Raw genomic sequence first — 18570 nt, forward strand, 5'->3', positions numbered from 1 at the left:
GGCAGGTGTTGAGAGAACCAACACGGGGGAAAAACATACGTTAATTTGTCCTCACCAATCTACCTGTCGCAGATGCATCTGTCCATGACAACTTTGTAGCCGGTAACAGTTATTGTGGAGACAAAGACCCATCTTCAGACTGAGGACATCATTCATCATGTTTTATGACACTACCACACTGCTAAATGCGATAGATTCAGGACAGATCTAGCAGCTCACAACTGGGCACCCATGAGGCATTGTGCACCATCAGCAGCAGCAAAATTGTATTTCACCACAATCTGTCATCTCATGGCCGGGCATATCCCTCAATCTACCATTACCATTAAGCCAGCGGACCAACCCTGGTTCAATAAGGTGTGCAGAAGAGAATGCCAACAACAGCACTAGGCATCCCTAAGAGTGAGGTGCCAACCTGGGGAAGCTGCAACACAGGACTATATGTACACTAAACCGTGGAAGCAGCATGCTATAGACAAAGCTAAGTGATCTCACAATAAGTGGACCAGATCAAAGCTCTGCATTCCAGCCACATCCAGTTGTAAATGGTGGTGGACCATTAAACAACTAACGGGAGGAGGAGGTTCCATGAATATCCCCATCCTCAATGATAGCGGAGCCCAGCACATGAGTGCAAAAGAGAAGGTTGAAGTGCTTGCAATCATTGTGAGATTACAAAATGTATTAACATTTGTGAACCTTGCTTTTGAGATTGTAAAATGAATTAAGCTTGATTATAAAATGTATCTTGCTTTATTGGTGACAAGACATTATCGTGCAAAGTCCAAACAAGTTTTTACAGAAATGGTCAGACCAAGCAAGGTCCAGACAAGTTATTTATATAGAAATTATCAGACCATGCATGATTCAAGTCCGGTTTTGCAGAGAGGGAATGGGATACAGCGAGCTTTTGCAACAGCAACCATTACAGCTGCGTACTGTTATTGTAAAAGTAATGTTACAGGTTAAAATGAGATAATGGCTACATAATTGAACATACAAAGACAGCATCAGAGAGACCACTTTTGGATTAACCAGATATGGAACTGTCCCCAGAACAAGAGAATGGGGAAATATCTAGAAGTCTTGCATTTGCCACAAATGATTGGATAAGAGGACTCAACTGACCTTAAAAAAGAATGATAAAAAATGTACTGTTTGACCTGGGATGTACAGATGTAGAGAAGAGGACGATGGTACCTGACGAGATGGAGTTACACAAGCCTAATGCACTTCACGTCTCTCTGGTACAGTGGTATTGAGGAGTGAATCCATTCTGGGGAAAGCCTAACGCTCTAATTTGCCAGACCGGATCAAAGAAATAACGGTGACATTGCATGCGACACTGTCCAGTGACTGAATTTGGGAATATCCTTCGGAACTGTAATTACTGTCGGTTAAAATTAGTCTTTGCCGGTTGAATTGACTTCTACTTTATAACAATAAAAATCTAACGATACCAATATGTAGTCATGTCCAAAACATTAAGTTTGAGGTTAAAACCTCCTACAAATCTGGCGACCACGAAGGATTATGACTAATGTTTATTTTGGTGTACAGAGGACCTCTGTGTCTGTTGTGGTGCACAACCACAGACCTTAGGGAGGTAACCCAATGTACCTGTAGGAGATCTAATCACCCACCAGTAATCAAAAGTACACAAAGATGTCAAAATGAGTTCGTGTTCAAGAAGCATTAGACCAAGAGTTAAGTAAGTTGAATGTTGAGGGGACTCAAATGTTCATGTCAGAATGTCTGACGAGTGAGATATCGTTTTATGAAGAGGTGGTGAAGTTTATTCAGGGACACGTAGATGATAAATTAAGGTAGAGAAAGGAAGGGGATTACTTGCCTATGTGTCCGAGTTCTGTACAGAAGGTGCAGATGAACGTTATAGGAAAGGTGAGGTGAGAGAGGAGAAGCAGAAAGAGCAGGAGAGACAGTGGGAGATGGAGAGGGAAGAAGATCTAAGCTGCAGGCAACTCCATCTGAAAAATCAGCAAAAGGAGAAAAAACAGGGAATTGTGGAGTCAGGAAAAGCTGCTGAGACGATAGTTTAAAAGGCGAAGGAAAAAAATGAAACTTAAAGTTGAAAGCGACACTGAACCGACCAGTTTCTGTGCCGAGAAAAATAAATCTCAAGTTTACTGAGTGAAAGGAACCTTAAAGGATATTGCAATTTCAGTTTGTGTGAAAGTGTACAAGTTTTCCTGACTGTGAATGTTTAACAAGTTACAATATTCCTTTTGTCTGAAAGTCTACCTTTGAAAGAAAGTGGGTGCGAAATTCAGGGCCACCAGAAAGCTGGCGCACTTCCTTTTACTTTAAGATTTTTCCGCCGGGATCGTTGAGGCGGCCTCTCCGTTGATTTTCAGTACTTTGTTTTTTTTTAAGTTGGACCGAAAGGCGGTCATAGTGGGGGCGGAGTTCGGCCATAAGGCAAGCTGAGGGGTCTATTAAAGACCAGGAGGGTAATCTGTATGTGGAGGCGGAAGATGTGGGTATGGTTCTCAATGAATACTTTGCATCTCTTTTCACATAAGAGAGAGGGGCAATGTAGACACTGCTATCGAGGAGCAGTGTGAAATATTAGATGAAATAAACATAATGAGAGAAGAGATATTACGGGATTTAGCAGCTTTGAAAGTGAAATAGTCCCCAGGCCCCGATGAAATATATCCCAGGCTATGAAGCGAAGCAAAAGATGAAATGGCAGAGGCTTTGACCATCATTTTCCAGCCCTGTCTGGCTTCAGGTGTGGTGCCAGAGGACTGGAAGACTGCTTGTTTATGAGGTACCCTTGTTTAAGAAGGGAGAAAGGGATAGACCAAGTAATTACAGGCCAGTCAGCCTAATCTCAGTTGTGGGAAAATTATTGGAAAAAGCCCTGAAGGACAGGATAAATCTACATTTAGAAAGACATGGATTAATCAGGGACAGTCAGCATGGATTTGTCAAGGGAAGGTCGTGTCTGACTAACTTGATCGAATTTAGATGAGATAACGAGGAAGGACGATGAGGGCAGTGCGTGTGATGTAGTGTATTTGGATTTTAGCAAAGCTTTTGATAAGGTCTCACATGGCAGACTGGTCACAAAAGTAAAAGCCCATGGGATCCAGAGCAAAGTGGTAAGTTGGATCCAAAATTGGCTCAGAGGCAGGAAACAAAGCGTAATGGTTGATGGGTGTTTTTGTGACTGGAAGGATGTTTCCATTGGTGTTCTGCAGTGCTCAGTACTAGGTACTTTGCTTACTGTGCTATATATCAATGATCTAAACTTGAATATAGGGGATATTATTAAGAAGTTTGCAGATAATACAAAAATAGGCTGTGTGGTTGATAATGAAGAAGAAAGCTGTGGACTGCAGGAAGATATCAATCAACTGGTCAGGTGTGCAGAACAGTGGCAAATGGTATTTAATATGGAGAAATGTGAGGTAATGCATTTGGGGAGGGATAAAAGGAAAGGGAAGACACATTAAATGATAGGACACTGAGGTGTAGAGGAACAAAGATACCTTGAAGTGCATGTTCACAGATCCCTGAAGGTAGCAGGCCAGGTAGATAAGGTGGTTCAGAAGGGATATGGAATGCTTGCCTTTATTAGCCAAGGTATAGAATATAAGAAAAGGGGTGTTATGCTTGAACTGTGTAAAACACTGGTTTAAGCCACAGCTGGAGTACTGCATGCAGTTCTGGTCGCCGTCTTATCGGAAGGACTTAACTGCACTGGAAAGGGTACAGAGTAGATTTATGAGGATGTTGCCGGGCATGGACAATCTTAGCTATGAGGACAGATTGGATAAGCTGGATTTGTTTTCCTTGGAACAGAGGAGGCTGAGGGGAGACCTCATTGAGGTGTATAAAATTATGAGGGGCATAGATACTCTGAATAGAAAGGCCTATGTCCCTTAGCATAGGGGTCAACAAGCAGGGGGCATTAAGTCAAAGTAATTGGTAGAAGCTTTAGAGGGGATTTACATAGAAACATAGACAATAGGTGCAGGAGTAGGCCATTCAGCCCTTCGAGCCTGCACCACCATTCAATAAGATTGTTGTGGAGTATTAAAAATATAACATTCACAAGAAAGGTCTTTTATAGAGAAAAGAGTTGTTTATTAAAACCTGATGAATCAAGGGAGATCTGACTGCATCAGTACCGTTACTGAGTGCTCTCCACACCTATCTCACAGGACAGGCGGTACAATTACATGTTTATAGAGTCGAAATACAGAAACTAGGCGGGGAAGTGTTCCATTGGTTATTTGCCACCAGTCCCCGCCACTCCTACTACTAATACATTGGTCAGGTGGTAACCCCCTAATACCCACCATGAACAACAATTTCTCCTTTCCCTGCCTTTTCCTGTCTTGATTCGTGTGTCTTCCGCCTCGGTTTCGTTGATCAGGCGATAGGATTGGGACACTCACGACTCATGTCAGATATTCATGCGTCTTTGTGTTTGATTACCCGTCTTTGGATCTGGCAAAGGCTTTCTGTGTTCTTGGTTACAAGCCTTGGCCAACTTCGTCATTCTGAGTCTTTTGTATCTGCCTGCACATTCTCCCAGGATCATCAGCACCACGATAGCTGCACTGGGACTAACACATGGGATATAATTCTAATCCTTATCTTGTAACTTTACTTGGGTATACCTCTCCTGCCTTTGCATTTGCTACATAACATCACCAACCAACTCAAGGCTATTACTATCTGTACTGCCACTAGGGTACGTGAAAGGATCCTTATCCACGGATGTATAATCTCAAGTATCAAGGCGGGTTTTTCAGGGTATCCTTTATTTCGCTTCCAGTTATTTGCCTTTATCCTTTAGCTCATAATATCTTTTAATGTTATTTCTTAATAGTCCTTTGAGCTCAGTTAAACCTTCAAGTAACAAGGGAATTGCTGGTGCTTGCTTTTCCATGCAATCATCAATATTTTACTTAATCTCATCGCTTATATTTAATGTCATAATGTCATTGTCTTCCTGGCATGTAACAGAGAAACATAGACACATAGAAAATAGGTGCAGGAGTAGGCTATTTGGCCCTTCTAGCCTGCCCCACCATTCAATAAGATCATGGCTGATCATTCACCTCAGTACACATTTCCTGCTTTCTCTCCATATCCCTTGATCCGCCATATCTAACTCCCTCTGGAATATATCCAATGAACTGGCATCAACAACTCTCTGCGCTAGGGAATTCCATTCCCTCCACCCGGATGTATCAGAAAATATGGGGCGAGATCGCCGATGTAGTGTTGTCAGTGTCCCACAATAGGCGTGAATCCGACCAATGCCGCAAGAGTTGGAACAGCCTAGTTGCGTCCGCAAGAGTAAGTATTAAATAGATTTTAAATTGTAATGATCCAATGAATATGTAAATCTGCTGGATTGTAATGAAGCTGGGTAATCTTACGTAGCTTCCCTGCTAACATTTGGACTGGGGTCGGAACCTGCGCCCTTCAAGTCAATTTGTTCACCGTCTCCTTTTGTGTTATGTTGATGGATGGGGCACGACTGAGCAATGAGGGGTCCGGTCACATTTACCCAGACTGTGTCAGTCTCTCCGGCTGCTGTCAGTCACACAGTGACCCAGCCTGGACTGGGGGAGAGCTGCCCTGGCTCACTGTCTGCCCTGGGACACTTTGGGACATTAGCTCCGGCCACACGGAGGTCTCCGGGCACAGCCCACGGACACGCTGCTCCCTCCTGTCATTGGCAAGCTCACCAGCGGTCCTGATTCCCCCCCCGGAGGAACATCCATCGTTCAAATAAAACGCCGACCTCCCTACAGGCGCCAAATGCAACGGCCCGTGGATAGGGTCCTTCCTGGAGATTGTACGCGAGATGTTTGGTGACAAGCATTAGTTCCTAAACACGTTGTTATTAACATAGAAACATAGAAAACGTAGAAAATAGGGGCAGGAGTAAGCCATTCGTCCCTTTGAGCCTGCACCACCATTCAATATGATCATGGCTGATCATGCAACTTCAGTACTCCATTCCTGCTTTCTCTCCATACCACTTGATCCTTTAGCCGTAAGGGCCACATCTAACTCCCTTTTGAATATATCTAATGAACTGGCCTCAATAACTTTCTGTGGGAGACAATTCAACAGGTTCATAATTCTCTGAGTGAAGAAGTTTCTCCTCATCTTGGTCCTAAATGGCTTACCCCTTATCCTGAGACTGTGGCCCCTGGTTCTGGACTTCCCCAACATCGGGAGCATTCTTCCTGCATCTAACCTGTCCAATCCCGTCAGAATGTTATATGTTTCTATGAGATCCTCTCTCATTCTTCTAACTTCCAGTGAAATTCTAGTTGATCCAGTCATTCTTCATATGTCAGTCCTGCCATCCCGGAAATCAGTCTGGTGAACCTTCGCTGCACTCACTCAATAGCAAGAATGTCCTTCCTCAGATTAGGAGACCAAAACTGTCCACAATATTCATGGTGTGGCCTCACCAAGGCCCTGTACAATTGCAGTAAGACCTCCCTGGTCCTATACTCAAATCCTCTCGCTATGAAGGCCAACATGCCATTTGCCTTCTTCACTGCCTGCTGTACTTGCAGGCCAACTTGCAATGAACTGATGTACTATGACACCCAGATCTCGTTGCACCTCCCCTTTTCCTAACCTGTCACCATTCAGATAATATTCTGCCTTCCTGTTTTTGCCACCAAAGTGGATAACCTCACATTTATTTACATTATACTGCATCTGCCATGCATTTGCGCACTCACCTAACCTGTCCAAGTCACCCTGCAGCCTCTTAGCATCCTCCTCACAGCTCACACTGCTATCCAGCTTAATGTCATCTGCAAACTTGGAGATATTACATTCAATTCCTTCACGTAAATCATTAGCAGCTGGAGTCCCAGCACTAAACCTTGCAGTACCCCACTAGGCACTGCCTGCCATTCTGAAAAGGACTTGTTGATTCCTAATCTTTGTTTCCTGTCTGCCAACCAGTTCTCGATCCACATCAATACATTACCCCCAATACTATGTGCTTTAATTTTGCACACTAATCTCTTGTGTGGGACTTTGTCAGAAGCCTTTTGAAAGTCCAAATATTTTCGCTGAACGTAGATGTTATAACCATGCATCCATTGTGGATACAAATCACATTAGCATATAATATTAGAATCTGTTGTCTTTCCGTAATAGTACCGAGTCAATTAGCTTATTCCATCCTCTTCTCACGTTTGCAGAGGAAGATATCCAAGAATCAGGCGGAGTAGAGGTGCACTAGGGGAGGCCCTGCTGATATACAGACCTGACTTGACAGAATGTACTGCAGCACTAGTGGGCAGCCACAGTTGCTCTACCACCCGTAGTGGTGCAGGACCCGTTGTTGCACCATGTGAGTAATGTGTAAAGCAGTGGTAATCCAGTGGTAATTTAAAGTAATTTAATGGCATTTCATTATAATATAATAATGATGCCATGTTATGCATGCAGCTTCTGTAGTACTCTCAGGTTAAGAACATAAGGACATCAGAAATAGGAGCAGGCGTCAGCCATTTAGCCCCTTGAGCCTGCTCCGCCATTCAATAAGATCATGGCTAATCTGATCTTGGACTCAGCTCCACTTCCCTGCCTGCTCCACATAAACCGGTACTCCCTTATTGCTCAAAAATCTGTCTATCTCCACCTTAAATATATTCAATGACCCAGTCTCCACAGCTCTCTGGGGCAGAGAATTCCATAGATGTGCAACCATATGATGTAATCATATATAACGTCTCTTGTTCACATTTATTGCAGCAGTGTTGCTCCTCGTGCATATGCCAGCGCAGCACAAGCATTCTAATGTCTACCCTTCTGTTCTAATAACCTCAATTATGTTTTGCAGGTCCCGAGACTCCCAAGGCACAAAGGGAGGCCCCTCCACGAATGCCTGTGCCATTGTAGGTGGTCATCACCACGGGTCCACAGGAGACTACTGAGGAGGAGGAAGATGACCAATTGTCATCTGTTGTACCTGTGGCCACGTCTTCATCGACGAATGAAGTAGCGGGGCCAAGCGGCTTGCAGCAGGCCACGCCAAGGCGTCCAGTGCCCACGCTGACCCCACGGAGGTTGAGTCGGTGAGGTAGGCACGCGCTGCGATGGGTAGATTCTAATAAGGACATGGTCGCACTGTCAAAGTCGAGCGCGACATCGGTCGAGAGCTCCTCCAGGTGATTGGTGGGTTGACCGGAGACATTGCTGCAATGTCCACACAAATAACGGAGGGCATAGAAAACATAGAAAATAGGTGCAGGAGTAGGCCATTCGGCCCTTCTAGCCTGCACCGCCATTCAATGAGTTCATGGCTGAACATGCAACTTCAGTACCCCATTCCTGCTTTCTCACCATACCCCTTGATTCCCCTAGTAGTAAGGGCTTCATCCAACTCCTTTTTGAATATATTTAGTGAATTGGCCTCAACAACTTTCTGTGGTAGAGAATTCCACAGGTTCACCACTCTCTGGGTGAAGAAATTCCTCCTCATCTCGGTCCTAAATGGCTTCCCCCTTATCCTTAGACTGTGTCCCCTGGTTCTGGACTTCCCCAACATTGGGAACATTCTTCCTGCATCTAACCTGTCTAACCCCGTCAGAATTTTAAACGTTTCTATGAGGTCCCCTCTCATTCTTCTGAACTCCAGTGAATACAAGCCCAGTTGATCCAGTCTTTCTTGATAGGTCAGTCCCGCCATCCCGGGAATCAGTCTGGTGAACCTTCGCTGCACTCCCTCAATAGCAAGAATGTCCTTCCTCAGGTTAGGAGACCAAAACTGTACACAATACTCCAGGTGTGGCCTCACCAAGGCCCTGTACAATTGTAGCAACACCTCCCTGCCCCTGTACTCAAATCCCCTCGCTATGAAGGCCAACATGCCATTTGCTTTCTTAACCGCCTGCCGTACCTGCATGCCAACTTTCAATGACTGATGTACCATGACACCCAGGTCTCTTTGCACCTCCCCTTTTCCTAATCTGTCACCATTCAGATAATAGTCTGTCTCTCTGTTTTTACCACCAAAGTGGATAACCTCACATTTATCCACATTATACTTCATCTGCCATGCATTTGCCCACTCACCTAACCTATCCAAGTCGCTCTGCAGCCTCATAGCATCCTCCTCGCAGCTCACACAGCCACCCAACTTAGTGTCATCCGCAAATTTGGAGATATTACATTTAATCCCCTCGTCTAAATCATTAATGTACAGTGTAAACAGCTGGGGCCCCAGCACAGAACCTTGCGGTACCCCACTAGTCACTGCCTGCCATTCTGAAAAGTACCTATTTACTCCTAATCTTTGCTTCCTGTCTGTCAATCCACGTCAGCACACTACCCCCAATCCCATGTGCTTTAACTTTGCACATTAATCTCTTGTGTGGGACCTTGTCGAAAGCCTTCTGAAAGTCCAAATATACCACATCAACTGGTTCTCCCTTGTCCACTCTACTGGAAACATCCTCAAAAAATTCCAGAAGATTTGTCAAGCATGATTTCCCTTTCACAAATCCATGCTGACTTGGACCTATTATATTATCTCTTTCCAAATGCACTGCTATGACATCCTTAATAATTGATTCCATCATTTTACCCACTAACGATGTCAGGCTGACCAGTCTATAATTCCCTATTTTTTCTCTCCCTCCTTTTTTAAAAAGTGGAGTTACATAGGCTACCCTCCACTCCATATGAACTGATCCAGAGTCAATGGAATGTTGGAAAATGACTGTCAATGCATCCACTTTTTCCAAGGCCATCTCCTTAAGTACTCTGGGATGCAGTCCATCAGGCACTGGGGATTTATCGGCCTTCAATCCCATCAATTTCCCCAACACAGTTTCCCAACTAATAAGGATTTCCCTCAGTTCCTCCTCCTTACTAGACCCTCCGACCACTTTTATATCCGGAAGGTTGTTTGTGTCCTCCTCAGTGAATACCGAACCAAAGTACTTGTTCAATTGGTCCGCCATTTCTTTGTTCCCCGTTATGACTTCCCCTGATTCTGACTGCATGGAGCAGATAGTTGTGGCACTGGGTCAAACGACCGACACTGTCCATGCCTTGTGGTACCGCAAGGTGTCGTCCCACCAACTACCTGGAGAGGTGTGAGTCAGGAGGAAGAACTTCTTTCTGACTCGGAAAACATTTCTTCCGAAACATCTCCTCCTCCAGCCACTGAGGAGATTCTGCCAACATCACCCTCCCACACAACCCCCGCCCCCTCGCACCCACACCTCCCCCCCCACACCTCCCCCCGCCACCTCCACCCCCACAGCAGCAGGCCTTGCGATCCCCTGCTTCAAGATGTGTTGGTCCCATTACTCAGGGATTGAAACAGGGGCTTATTAGAAGGGGGTCAAGGTTCAGGAGGGAAGTGTGGCCGAAGGTAGGGACGGGTGGCTGTTGTATATTGTTGCTACTTCTTGTTCAAAAGACTTTTTGTTAAATGTTCACTGTTATGTTATTGTTGTGTTAAAAATATTCTTGAATGTTCGGGGTTGCGGGGGGAGCGGGTGTTATATCCCTTGATCCCTTTAGCCGCAAGGGCCACATCTAACTCCCCTTTGAATATATCTAATAAACTGGCCTCAACAACTTTCTGTGGTAGAGAATTCCACAATTCTCTGACTGAAGAAGTTTCTCCTCATTTCGGTCCGAAATGGCTTACCCCTTATCCTTAGACTGTGACCCCTGGTTCTGGACTTCCCCAACATCAGGATCATTCTTCCTGCATCTAACCTGTCCAATCCCATCAGAATTTTATCTGTTTCTATGAGCTCCCCTCTCATTCTTCTAAATTACAATAACTTTTGCCTAGTCGACACGTTCTTCATATGTCAGTCCTGCCATCCCGGGAATCAGTCTGGTGAACATTCGCTGCACTCCCTCAATAGTAAGAATGTCCTTCCTCAGATTAGGAGACCAAAACTGTACACAATATTCAAGGTGTGGCCTCACCAAGGCCCTGTACAACTGTAGTAAGACCTCCCTGCTCCTATACTCAAATCCTCTCGCTATGAAAGCCAACATGCCATTTGCCTTCTTCACCGCCTGCTGTACCTGTATGCCAAATTTCAATGATGATGTACCATGACACCCAGGTTTCGTTGCACTTCCCCTTTTACTAATCTGTCACCATTCAGAAAATAATCTGCCTTCCTGTTTTTACCACCAAAGTGGATAACCTCACATTTATCTATATTATACCACATCTGCCATGTATTTGCCCAGTCACCTAACCTGTCCAAGTCACCCTGCGGCCTCTTAGCAACCTCCTCACAGCTCACACTGCCATCCAGCTTCATGTCATCTGCAAACTTGAAGATATTACATTCAATTCCTTTGTCCAAATCATGAATGTATATTGTAAATAGCTGGAGTCCCAGCACTGAACCTTGCGGTAGCCCACTAGTCACTGCCTGCCATTCTGAAAAAGACCCTTTTATTCCTACTCTTTGCTTCCTGTCTGCCAACCAGTTCTCTATCTCCGTCAATACATTACGCCTAACACCATGTGCTTTAATTTTGCACACTAATCTCTTATGTGGGACCTTGTCAAAAGCCTTTTGAAAGTCTAAATATACCACATCCACTGGCTCCCCCTTGTCCATCTTCTAGTTACATCCTCAAAAAATTCTAGAAGATTTGTCAAGCATGATTTCCCTTTCATAAATCCATGCTGACTTGGACTGATCCTATCACTGTTTTCCAAATACGCTGCAATTACATCTTTAATAATTGATTCCAACATTTTCCCTACGCCCGATGTCAGGCTAAACGGCCTATAATTCCCTGTTTTCTCTCTTCCTCCTTTTTTAAAAACTGCGGTTACATTAGCTACCCTGCAGTCCATAGGAACTGATCCAGAGTGTATAGAATTTTGGAAAATGACCACCAATGCATCCACTATTTCTCTGGACACTCCCTTAAGTACTCTGGGATGCAGACTATCAGGCCCTCGGGATTTATCAGCCTTCAATCCCATCAATTTTCCGAACACAATTTGCTGACTAATAAGGATTTCCTTTAGTTCCTCCTTCTCGCTAGACCCTCGGTCCCTAGTTTTTCCGGAAGGTTATTTGTGTCTTCCTTAGTGAAGACAGAACCAAATTATTTATCCAATTGGTCTGCCATTTCTTTGTTCCCCATTATAAATTCACCTGATTCTGACTGTAAGGACCCTCATTTATCTTCACTAATCTTTTTCTCTTCACATATTTGTAGAAGCTTTTGCAGTCAGTTTTTATGTGTCCTGCAAGCTTACTCTCATATTCTATTTTCCCCCTCCTAATTAAACCCTTTGTCCTCTTCTGTTGAATTCTAAATTGCTCCCAGTCCTCAGGTTTGCTGTTTGTTTTGGCCACTTTATTTGCTTCTTCTTTAGATTTAACACTATCGCTAATTTCCCTTGTAAGCCACGATTGAGCCACCTTCCCCGTTTTATTTTTATACCAGACAGGGATGTACAATTGTTGAAGTTCACACATGTGATCTTTAAATGTCTGCCATTGCCTATCCACCGTCAACCCTTTAAGTATCATGCACCAGTCTATCCTAGCCAATTCACGTCTCATACCATCAAAGTTACCTTTCTTTAAGTTCAGGACTCAGGTCTTTGAATTAACTGTGTCACTCTCCATCTTAATGAAGAATTCTACCATATTATGGTCACTTTTCCCCAAGGGGCCTCGCACAACAAGATTGCTAATTAATCCTCTCTCATTACGCAACTCCCTGTTTAGGATGGCCAGCTCTCTCGTTGGTTCCTCGACATATTGGACTAGAAAACCATCCCTTATATACTCCAGGAAATCCTCCTCCACCGTATTGCTACCAGTTTGTTTCACCCAATCTGTATGTAGATTAAAGTCACCCATGATAACTGCTGTACCTTTATTGCACGCATCCCTAATTTCCTGTTTGATGCCCAACCTCACTATTACTGTTTGGTGGTCTGTACACAACTCCCACTAGCGTTTTCTGCCCTTTGGTGTTCCGCAGCTCTACCCATACAAATTCCACCTCATCCACGCTAATGTCCTTCCTTACTATTGTGTTAATCTCCTCTTTAACCAGTAATGCTACCGCACCTCCTTTTCCTTTCTGTCTATCTTTCCTGAATATTGAATATCCTTGAATGTTGAGTTCCCAGCCTTGGTCACCCTGAAGCCATATCTCCGTAACCCCAATTGCATCATATCCGTTAACAGCTATCTGCGCAGGTAATTCATCCACCTTATTACGAATGCTCTTCGCATTGAGACACATCGCTTTCAGGCTTGTTTTTTTAACACACTTTGTCCTTTTAGAATTATGTTGTAATGTGGCCCTTTTTGATTTTTGCCTTTGATTTTTCTGCCCTCCAATTTTACTTTTCTCCTTTATATATTTGGCTTCTGACCCCATTTTACTTCCCTCTGTCCCTGCATAGGTTCCCATCCCCCTGCCCTATTAATTTAAATCCTCCCCAACAGCACTAACAAACACTCCCCCTCGGACATTGGTTCCAGTCCTGCCCAGGTGGAAACCGTCCAGTTTGTACTGGTCCCACCTCCCCTAGTACTGGTTCCAATGTTCCAGGAATTTGAATCCCTCCCTCTTGCACCATTCCTCAAGCCACGTATTCATCTTAACTATCCTACGATTCTTACTCTGACTAGCATGTGGCACTGGTTGCAATCCTGAGATTACCTTAGAGATCCTACTTTTTAAATTAACTCCTAGCTCCCTAAATTCAGGGATCTCATCCCGCTTTTTACCTATATCGTTGGTAACTATATGCACCACGACAACTAGCTTTTCACCCTCTCCCTCCAAAATGCCCTGCAACTGTTCCAAGACATCCTTGACCCTTGCACCAGAGAGGCAATGTACCATCCTGGAGTCTCATTTGTTGCTGCAGAAACACCTATCTATTCTTCTTATATAGAATCCCCTTTCACTATAGCTCTCCCACTCTTTTTCCTGCCCTCCTGCGCAGCAAAGCCACCCATGGTGCCATGAAATTGGATGCTGCTGCCTTCCCTTGATGAGCCATCTCCCCCAACAGTACCCAAAACGGTACATTTGTTTTGGAGCGAGATGACCACAGGAGATCCCTGCGCTACCTTCCTACTCCTGCTCTGCCTGATGGTCACCCATTCCCTATCTGCTTGTGTAACCTTTACCTGTGGTGTGACCAACTCACTAAGCATGCTATTCACGACATCCTCAGCATCACGGATGCTCCAGAGTGAATCCATGCGCAGCTCAGTGCTGCAATGTGGTCTGTCAGGTGCTGCAGTTGGATACACTTCCCGCACACATAGTAGTCAGGGGTACTGGAAGTGTGGTGTCCCTGCACCTTGCTACTGAATCACACGAGCCATGTACTGCAGACACAGTCACTGCATGACCTTTCTTTATTCCCAGGACCAAGAAATGATGACCCTGCGTGGGACCTTCCTTTAAATACCTGAGTGTCCAGGTGAGGAGTGTCTCCCAAAAGTTCACCCCCTGTGGTCAAGGTGTGCATTTCCAGGACATATATACAGTGTACAGTGTGGTTGCATGAAGGTTACAGTTACATGAAGGTTACAGTTGTATGAAAGTTGCATACATGACATCACCTCCCCCCTCACGTCTTTTTGTGTCAAAGTTTAAGTCTTTCAGGTGGTCGACTCTCTCTCGTGGAGCGCCGTAGTTGAGGCTCTGGTGGCTGAGCCTTGGCATGCATCTCTGTCACCTGAGGTGATTCCGGCCTGTCCGGGCTGGCCCCAGGGACTGTGCATGTTGGTGAATGTCCTTGTTGCTCATCCACTGGCAGTGGTGTGGGTAACATCTCATGCTCTTCCTCAGGTTCCTCCGTGTCTATGCTGAACCTTTTCTTTACTTGGTCCAAGTGTTTGCGGCCGATCCCCTTTCCATTGTCCCTGTTGCGGGCCCACCCTAGCGTCTGTTGCTGCCTGGCCGGTTTCAACATGCCCTTGCCTGCCTGCGGGGTCCTGAGCCGTGTTCTCAATGTTAACTCACTGGTCCATCGCCACGTTGGAACCAGGGCTGCGTGTGTAAATTAGCTTGGTCTCCTCTTCCCCTGCCATAAAGGTCTGAGCTATCAACGCCGCCCTTTCTAAAGTCAAGTCCTTGGTCACTTTGAGCTTCCTGAAAATCCCGGCATGACTAATGCCCTCAATGAAAAAGTCACTTAACATCTCCCCGCTGCAGGCGTCTGGGAACTTACAGAGACTGGCCAAGCGCCGCAGGTCTGCAACGAAGTCCGAGATGTTTTGTCCCTCCCGACGCCGGTGTATGTACGCTACTCGCTGGTTTGAGATGCTCAATGATCAGCTGGCTGAGCTCTACGAAGGACTTGTCCGCCGGATTTGCGGGTGCGAGCAGGTCTTTCATCAGCGCATACGGCTTTGGTCCGCAGCTGGTCAGTAGATGCGCCCTCCGCTTGTCAGCCGCTGTCGCTCTCAGCCAGTCCTTCGCGACGAAACTCTGCTGGTGTCTCTCACCGAAGTCGTCCCAGTCCTCACCCACACAATAACGTTCCTATGTGCTACCGGTGGTGATCCTCTTGGTTCGGTGATTCCCATTTCTCATCGCCAAATGCGGAGTCCCTGCACCTTGCTACTGAATCACACGAGGCATGTACTGCAGACACAGTCACTGTGTGACCTTTCTTTATTCCCAGGACCAAGAAGTGATCAATCCACGTGGGATCTCCCTTTAAATACCTGAGTGCCCAGGTGAGGAGTGCCTCCTAAAGGTTCACGCCCTGTGGTCAAGGTGTGCATTTCCAGGACATATAGAAACATAGAAACATAGAAAAATAGAAAATAGGTGCAGCAGTAGGCCATTCGGCCCTTCTAGCCTGCACCGCCATTCAATGAGTTCATGGCTGAACATGAAACTTCAATAGCCCTTCCTGCTTTCTCGCCATACCCCTTGATCCCCCTAGTAGTAAGGACTTCATCTAACTCCCTTTTGAATATATTTAGTGAATTGGCCTCAACAACTTTCTGTGGTAGAGAATTCCACAGGTTCACCACTCTCTGGGTGAAGAAGTTTCTCTTCATCTCGGTCCTAAATGGCTTACCCCTTATCATTAGACTGTGTCCCCTGGTTCTGGACTTCCCCAACATTGGGAACATTCTTCCTGCATCTAACCTGTCTAAACCCGTCAGAATTTTAAACGTTTCTATGAGGTCCCCTCTCATTCTTCTGAACTCCAGTGAATACAAGCCGAGTTGATCCAGTCTTTCTTGATAGGTCAGTCCCACCATTCCGGGAATCAGTCTGGTGAAGCTTCGCTGCACTCCCTCAATAGCAAGAATGTCCTTCCTCAAGTTAGGAGACCAAAACTGTACACAATACTCCAGGTGTGGCCTCACCAAGGCCCTGTAAAACTGTAGCAACACCTCCCTGCCCCTGTACTCAAATTCCCTCGCTATGAAGGCCAACATGCCATTTGCTTTCTTAACTGCCTGCTGTGCCTGCTGTACCTGCATGCCAACCTTCAATGACTGATGTACCATGACACCCAGGTCTCGTTGCACCTCCGCTTTTCCTAATCTGTCACCATTCAGATAATCGTCTGTCTCTCAGTTTTTACCAGCAAAGTGGATAACCTCACATTTATCCACATTATACTTCATCTGCCATGCATTTGCTCACTCAACATACTATCCAAGTCGCTCTGCAGCCTCATAGCATCCTCCTCGCAGCTCACACTGCCACCCAACTTAGTGTCATCCGCAAATTTGGAGATACGACATTTAATCCCCTTGTCTAAATCATTAATGTACAGTGTGGGGCCCCAGCACAGAACCTTGCGGTACCCCACGGGTCACTGCCTGCCGTTCTGAAAAGTGCCCATTTACTCCTACTCTTTGCTTCCTGTCTGACAACCGGTTCTCAATCCATGTCAGCACACTACCCTCAATCACATGTGGTTTAATTTTGCACATTAATCTCTTGTGTGGGACCTTGTCGAAAGCCTTCTGAAAGTCCAAATATACCACATCAACTGGTTCTCCCTTGTCCACTCTACTGGAAACATCCTCAAAAAATTCCAGAAGATTTGTCAAGCATGATTTCCCTTTCACAAATCCATGCTGACTTGGACCCATCATGTCACCCCTTTCCAAATGCGCTGCTATGACATCCTTAATAATTGATTCCATCATTTTACCTACTACTGAGGTCAGGCTGACCGGTCTATAATTCCCTGTTTTCTCTCTCCCTCCTTTTTTAAAAAGTTGGTTTACATTGGCTACCCTCCACTCGATAGGAACTGATCCAGAATCAATGGAATGTTGGAAAATGACTGTCAATGCATCCACTATTTCCAAGGCCACCTCCTTAAGTACTCTGGGATGCAGTCCATCAGGCCCTGGGGATTTATCGGCCTTCAATCCCATCAATTTCCCCAACACAATTTCCCGATTAATAAGGATTTCCCTCAGTTCCTCCTCCTTACTAGACCCTCTGACCCCTTTTATCTCCGGAAGGTTGTTTGTGTCCTCCTTAGTGAATACTGAACTAAAGTACTTGTTCAATTGGTCTGCCATTTCTTTGTTCCCAGTTATGACTTCCTCTGATTCTGACTGCAGGGGACCTACGTTTGTCTTTACTAACCTTTTTCTCTTTACATACCTATAGAAAATTTTGCAATCCGCCTTAATGTTCCCTGCAAGCTTCTTCCCGTACTCCATTTTCCTTGCCCTAATCAAACCTTTATCCTCCTCTGCTGAGTTCTAAATTTCTCCCAGTCCCCGGATTCTCTGCTATTTCTGGCCAATTTGTATGCCACTTCCTTGGCTTTTATACTATCCCTGATTTCCCTTGATAGCCACGGTTGAGCCACCTTCCCTTTTTTATTTTTACGCCAGACAGGAATGTACAATTGTTGTAGTTCATCCATGCGGTCTCTAAATGTCTGCCATTGCCCATCCACAGTCAATCCCTTAAGTATCATTCACCAATCTATCCTAGCCAATTCACGCCTCATACCTTCAAAGTTACCCTTCTTTAAGTTCTGGACCATGGTCTCTGAATTAACTGTTTCATTCTCCATCCTAATGCAGAATTCCACCATATTATGGTCATTCTTTCCCAAGGGGCCTTGCACAAAGAGATTGCTAATTAATCCTCTCTCATAAACAACATCCAATCTAAGATGGCCTCCCCCCTAGTTGGTTCTTTGACATATTGGTCTAGAAAACCATCCCTTATGCACTCCAGGAAATCCTCCTCCACCGTATTGCTTCCAGTTTGGTTAGCCCAATCTATGTGCATTGTCGAAATCTCGACCTCCGAAAAGAATGACTCCGACACTTACAGCTCCGGTAGAAGTTTCTTTAATTTACTTGCTAGCAAGGGGCAGGTTACACTCAGTCAAGGGCTAAGTGAACACCTCCGAAACGGTTCAGTTTAACAAGATATTTATACAGTAAAACCCAAGTTATGGCCTCTCCCTGTGTATTGCTCTGTCTCACAGTCAGTGAATACAGATAAAGAGTTAATTACTATATCCTGGTCCTGACATGGTATCCAGATATTTCC

The sequence above is a fragment of the Pristiophorus japonicus genome, chromosome 8 (genome assembly GCF_044704955.1).
Source record: "Pristiophorus japonicus isolate sPriJap1 chromosome 8, sPriJap1.hap1, whole genome shotgun sequence".
In the NCBI taxonomy this organism is placed as follows: domain Eukaryota; kingdom Metazoa; phylum Chordata; class Chondrichthyes; family Pristiophoridae; genus Pristiophorus; species Pristiophorus japonicus.